Raw genomic sequence first — 6,701 nt, 5'->3', positions numbered from 1 at the left:
GGATTGCAAGGCTGACTCCACGACTGTACTGAATTTGCACAGGAGGTGGAAGAAGAAAAGAGAATTAAGCAATTGCAGCAAGTAGGGACAACAAACAGAAAGATATAGGGCAAGATTGGGAAATGCATTAGTAAAGGTAACAAGAGATTAGAGGTGGGTGATTTTCCAGCTCTGAATCTGAGTTTTTAAAAAGGGAAGAAAGAAAAAAGTCACCCGTCCCTGGGTGGGCTCGAACCACCAACCTTTCGGTTAACAGCCGAACGCGCTAACCGATTGCGCCACAGAGACGACTGTAAACCCTTTTTTCCTGCTCCTTCAGCTCATTGCGGAGAGACGCTGGTGCAGGATTCTGTCCTTAAAGGTGGCGTTTCTTCTGCCTAATGTGCTAAGAGAGGATTCTACTGACGCTTCTGGCGCCCCCTGGTGTCTGCTCGTTTGGAGCGTTGTTTTCTGCTCGTGCACATTTAAGAGCTCACATTATGGAAGGGCCCTCTTTGCCCCAGAAAACTCACTGTGCCAACTGTTGGCATCTCCAAGATTTGGATCCTTACAGTCCTCAGTTAGCAATGTGCCTGGTGCTTAATAGGCATTTAATAAATGCTTGTTGACTTACTCTGTCCTCAAGTTTGTGATTTAAATAAATATCCATTAACAGAAGAATTTTTAATAGGCCTCTGATTTTCTCTTTTAATTCAATCAGTTCAATTCACTCTACACCTCCCTCATCTCTGTTTGTGTTATGATATAGACTATATATATATATAGTTATGTTATGTTTGTGTTATGATATAGACTATATATATATATATATAGTTATGTTATGTTTGTGTTATGATATAGACTATATATATATATAGTTATGTTATGTTTGTGTTATGATATAGACTATATATATATAGAGAGAGAGAGATAATTTACAGGGAATCTATACAGTGTGTATGTTATGTAGCTGTTTACATCCAGTCTCAGACACTTATTAACTGTGTGACTGCCTCAATTTTCTCATCTCTTATATGGGGATAATTATAGCATCTATCGCTCAGGGTAGTGGTGACGATCAAATTTGTGAATTGCTTTTCAAACTTTAAAGCACTGTATAAATGCTAGCTAACATTATTGTTAATGTAGTGATATGCCTTTGGCTAACAGGGAAAGGACTCTAAGAGTTAGGATGAACCGCCATTCATTTTACAAAGGAGGAAACTGGGGCTCCATGACTTGTTCTAATTGGCAAAAGCTGGGATTGGGGAGATCACTGACTTCATTATAGTGTTGACTGAAGCAGGAACTTGGATATATACAGGTCATCAATCAGTCAAACATAATTATTATCATCCTCAAGCAAAAAAGGAAAAAGTGGCTAAGGAGGGGTTCTGAGGATAACTCAGCCAGTTCAAAAAGCCTTTAATTACATAAACTGCTACACTGTGCCAGTTATTGGAGATACATAGATGCAAAAAACCTGCTCTTGGACTGATGGACGTTACAATGTAATCAGCTGAAAGAAAGCAGGGATACGCACTACTATAACACAATTATAGAATCACAAAATCTCAGGACTTAGTTCTCTATCTTGTCAATGACCTGTCTAGCTTTGAACATAAATCTGTCTAATGGTCCAAGTGTAGCACAGACTAACCCTGGGGTCTTTCTGGACACTATGTGTCTCTTAACATGAGCAGCCTAAGATTAGATTGGGTGGGTGGTCTTTACTGCAATATGAAACTATCAGGTGAATAGGAGATGCTATGACAGGTGCAAGGAAGGAGAAATTAACTTCTAACTGAAGAGGATGGATTCACTCGTGAACCATTTAGTAAGTCTACACCAAGCCCTGGGCAGAGAACAAAGATAATTAGGGCATGGTCTTTCCCCTAATCTAAAAAGTGGGGGAATTGAACTAAGGTTGAGTAGGAAGGAAAAAGAGAAGATAAAACTGAAAGGTATTTCAGTAGTAGAATCCACAGAAATAAGGTGTGGGCAATGAGGGAGAGAAAACATTTAAAAAGTGCCCTGAGATTTTGAGGCTGATTATGAGGGAGGAAATAAAGTCCTAATTCTGGATAGGGTCTTAAATAAAATCGTTGTTCAAGAGATCATCCAGATCAGTCTCCCCCTCCCGGGGAGGGGGGGAACTGAGGCTAGGGGATTTGCCTAAGGTCACAAAGCTCAGAGGTAAAATTAGAAACTTGCTTCAGACTTCAGTCTTCTTCCCACCAGAGAGAAATAGTAACATTTTAAAATAGTGATTTACAGTCTAGAAAATACTTTCCTTACATAGAGGATATGCCCCACACCTTGATAGTTTCACTCCTTACTGAGAACTTTGTTCTAGCTTTGATAGGATCTCCTTGTATAAGCACAAACATTACCCTTTGTTCAGGTCCGGTTGGGTGAGGTCTCTTGGAGCACTTCAAGTTCCTTTGACAAAGTTAATTCTTTGATACAGTGTGAATTTCTTGCTTGTTTCACTCCCCCAGTTATATCACAGCAATTATGTTTGATTGGTGATTCACAGCCAGTTTACACACCTGAGAGATTCCTCAAATTATATTCTACTAGAGGGATATACAGCACATAGACAGATACATAAAAGGTAATTTTAGGAAGGCACTGGGACATATATTATTTACAGCTGACATTAATATAGTGTCTTAAGATCTGCAGTTTTCTCATTTGTAAATCGAGACTCAAAAGCTCAAATGGCTTGTCCAAGATCGCACAGGTAGACAGAGATGGTGAGTCATCCCTTTTTTATGGGAACTCAATTCAAGTTCAGCACTCTCAAATTGGGAGTCCTAATAAGTCAACAAAGATATCTCTTTACTGATCACATCCACTCTCTTTCCCATCTTTTTGAGCTTCTTTTTGGACTTCAATAAAGGATTTTTTTTTAGTCTGAGTGACATTTGCCCATAAGCAGATAACCAGTAAAAACAAAAACAAACAAACAAAAATATTCTAAGTAGAAGGTGAGTACCTTCAAGAGTATGAGCCCAAGATGTTCCTTAATTTGTCAAAAGATATGACTTAGAGTGAATGATTCAGAGAGTCTAGAATAGAGGTGAAGATGAAAGATCTGTCCAATGGTTCCACCAAGTGTTTCATTGTTTAATATCATGCATCTACCACAACTTGTTTATATATCTGTGGCATATGATTATTTTTGTTGTTTTGTTTGTTGTTTATATATCTGTGGTATATGATTATGAAGGAATACTATTGTGCTATAAGAAATAATGTACACAATAATCTTAGAAAAACAAAAATTTGTACAAATTAATGAAGAGCAAAATAAGCAGAATCAAGAGAAAGTTGTATGTATTAACAGCAATATTAGTTTATTACTTTTTTTTATTATAGCTTTTTATATACAAAGCATATGCCTGCTTTTCCCCTCCTTCCTTCCACCCCTTCCCCTAGATGGCGGGTAGTCCCATTCATATTAAATATGTTAAAGTATATATTAAATACAATATATGTATACATATTTATACAGTTATCTTGTTGCACAAGAAAGATCGGTGAAGATCTTAGAAAGAGGGTAAAAATAACCTGACGACAAAAAAACAAAAATGCAAGCAAACTATAACAGAAAGAGTGGAAATGTTTATCTTGTAGTCCATACTCATTTTCCAGTGTTCTTTTTCTAGGTGCAGCTGGTTCTGTTCATTACAGATCAATTGGAACTAATTTGGATCCTCTCATTGTTGAAGAGAGCCATGTCTATCAGAATTGATCATCATATAGTATTGTTGTTGAAATGTATAATGATCTCCTGGTTCTGCTCATTTCACTCACCATCAGTTCATCTCTTCAAGACTTTCTGTATTCATCCTGCTGGTCATTTCTCACAGAACAATAATATTCCATAATATTCATATACCACACTTTATTCAGCCATTCTCTAATTGATGGGCATCCATTCAATTTCCAATTTCTATCCACTATGAAAAGGACTGTCACAAACATTTTTGTACATATGGGTCCCTTTCCTTCTTTAATATCTCTTGGGGATATAAGCCCAGTAGTAATGCTAGGTCAAAGAGTGTGCACAGTTTGATAATTTTTTGAGTATAGTTCCAAATTGCTCTCCAGAATATGTAATGGGCTGAAGCTCAAGTTGATGCACTGAGGTCCCAAGCACGTGAGGCTAAATAGTAATTGGACCATATTCTATTAGTATATATGCTTGGAGAAAGAATGGCCCTGCCCACTCTTTGTGCAAGTCCTGATGTGTTGTATAGGAAATGACGATTTTGGTGGGTGGAGGCAGAGGAGTGGGGAGACTGCTGGCTGGCTTCTGGTCTGGCTGGCTTCTGGTCTGGCTGGCTTCTGATCTGGTTGGCTTCTTGACGCAGCTGCTGACATTGCTAATCTCCCTTTACCTCTGCTTCCCCTTTAGCTCTGATCCTTCTTCACCTCTACTGAGAATAAAGATTGAAGATTTTCCCTTAACCTGAATTCCTGACTCAGGCTGATTTTAAAATGCAGTCATCACAAGAATGGTTGGATCTATTCATAATTCCACCAACAATCCATCAGTGTTCCAGTTTTCCCACATCCCTTCCATCATTCGTCATTATCTTTTCCTGTCATCTTAGCCAATCTGACAGGTATGTAGTAGTATCTCACACTTGTCTTAATTCAGCAATATTGTTTCAAGAACAACTTTGCTCAAATAAATCATTGTGACTATTATAAATACTTAAATTCTCCATAAAGGACATATGAAAAAAGACTCTATCTGTATCCAGAGAAAGAATTGATGACTGAAAGTATGTATAGAGTAATTTTGGACACACATTCATACCCATACTCACAGCTTGTCCGGGTTTTATTGCTCTAGGATTTCATGTCTTCTTAATAGGAAAACTAGGATTCTCATGCTTCAATTCTCCTCTTACCGCAGATTCCTAAGGAACAACTGTATTTTTAGTTTTAGTCTAAAGGTTCTTTCCCATCCCCCAACAAGGTGGAAGAAGAGAAGAACAAAAAAAAGCGACCCAGATTACAAACAAAAAGCAATATTGAACAGGCAGGTTTAGTACACTATAGCAAAGGGAATGCTAAGTAATAAAGAGTCACATAATGATTACAATCAGTTGAGGGCTAATATTCACATCTCATTGGGTTCCGGTAAATTTTTTTTTTTGCAAGAACAAAATGATTTATTTTATATTTCATTTTTGTTGAAAATATCTGATTGATGCCAAATGTGAAGTTTGAGCCTTCTTTCTTCTCCTGTCTCCTTTTGCTTTTGTGGCCATCTACAATACCCTGGTTATGGAGTGCAGGGGCAAGGAAGAGACTAACTGCCTTTAGAGATCTCATGAAATGTCCTGGACACAAATGGGAGATGTCCTCATTCTAGGCACAGACTTGCCTGGGATGCCATGAATTTATTGATTGTGGCCAAGTAAGAAGAATTGCACCTTCCCCCATCACCTTGCTCCTCTCCTCACCCCTCTCCCACCACCCCTCAGCCCCCTGACAGTGTAGAACTTAAGATAGTCATTCTTATACTTCAAGCTGGAAATGGGAAGAAATCTGAGAGATCTCTACTTCTACTAAAGGATGCCCCCTTAGTATATCCACAGAGGTCAATTTTAAAATTTTTTGTCACTATACAAAACAAACCTATTAGTCTAGAAGCTGTCAGACCATAGTGGCCCCATCCCTGAAGTCAAGGAAAGGAGGAAGATGAAAAACCATTCCATCATGCATGTCTGGAAGTAAGCTCATTCCAAGCTTACATATACATGACTAGAGATAGTGAATAAAAAGAGGGCAAAGGGATGGCACATAAGCTAAGGGTTGCTATTTCATGTCTTAAGTATTCTTAAGTACCTGTTTATGAATATTGTGTGTAGATTGTCTAAATAAATCTCTAGGGCTTGTGAGTAGCAGGAATAGATGGTCTGATCATTAATCAGAGGGTAGGAAGAAGGCCAGTTTTCTGACTAAGGGGGAGGAACAGATAAAGAGTCCAGGACAGCTGAGAGTGGGAGATCTCTCTAGGCTCCAAGACGGGTTTTAGGTCAGATTTTTTTTATCTACCACAACTGAAATAGCTCTACGTTAGGGGGGAATATGCAGGATTCAGAACAGAAAATACTTCCTTGATTGCTCTTATAGGAGATGGTAGCCTTAGCTTACACTTACCAGTTTAACTCATTTTTTACCAAAAGCCAGTTACATGAAGGACCATTACTAATAGTAAAAGACAGTAAACCCATTCATCCAAGCAAAATAATGAACAGAAAATTGGAGTTTTATAGATTAAAGTATATCAAAGAATAAATAAGAGCAAATGAACCCTTCAGCTAGGAATGAGATAAGATCCCAGTTTAAACAAGGAAAGAGAGAATAATTTGACTGGGGAGTTCTACTCTGCAATCCCTAGATCTACACACTCTGGAGGTCAAGGAATATGTTGGAATCAGTTCCTATATATGTTTGAAACTGTCTCTCAATGGCCTCCCTAGAGGTTGCCTCTCTATTTGTGGCCCAAACCAACTCAAATTTCTTTGGCAGGTACAAAGAATTGTCCTTAATCTTCCCTCGGTCAATCTGAAGTAGAATCTTCCACATTCAGAGCCAGGACTATCCCTCCTGACACCATCCAAAAGGTATCATGTCGCTATGAGGCTTAGTGTTTTAAACATTTCATTTGTGATAGAGGAATAAATAGCTGTCCT

At 38.2% G+C, this 6,701-nt stretch overlaps 1 non-coding gene across 1 annotated transcript; it reads right to left on the bottom strand.

Moving 5' to 3' along the window:
• Positions 1 to 214: 214 nt before the first annotated feature.
• On the bottom strand, positions 215 to 288 carry TRNAN-GUU. Its single transcript has one exon. It is a non-coding gene; the product is annotated as a tRNA-Asn (tRNA).
• Between the last annotated feature and the right edge of the window lie 6,413 nt (positions 289 to 6,701).

The sequence above is a fragment of the Sarcophilus harrisii genome, chromosome 4, assembly GCF_902635505.1.
Source record: "Sarcophilus harrisii chromosome 4, mSarHar1.11, whole genome shotgun sequence".
NCBI classification, from domain to species: Eukaryota; Metazoa; Chordata; class Mammalia; order Dasyuromorphia; family Dasyuridae; genus Sarcophilus; species Sarcophilus harrisii.
This window is presented reverse-complemented; position numbering and strand designations above follow the sequence as displayed.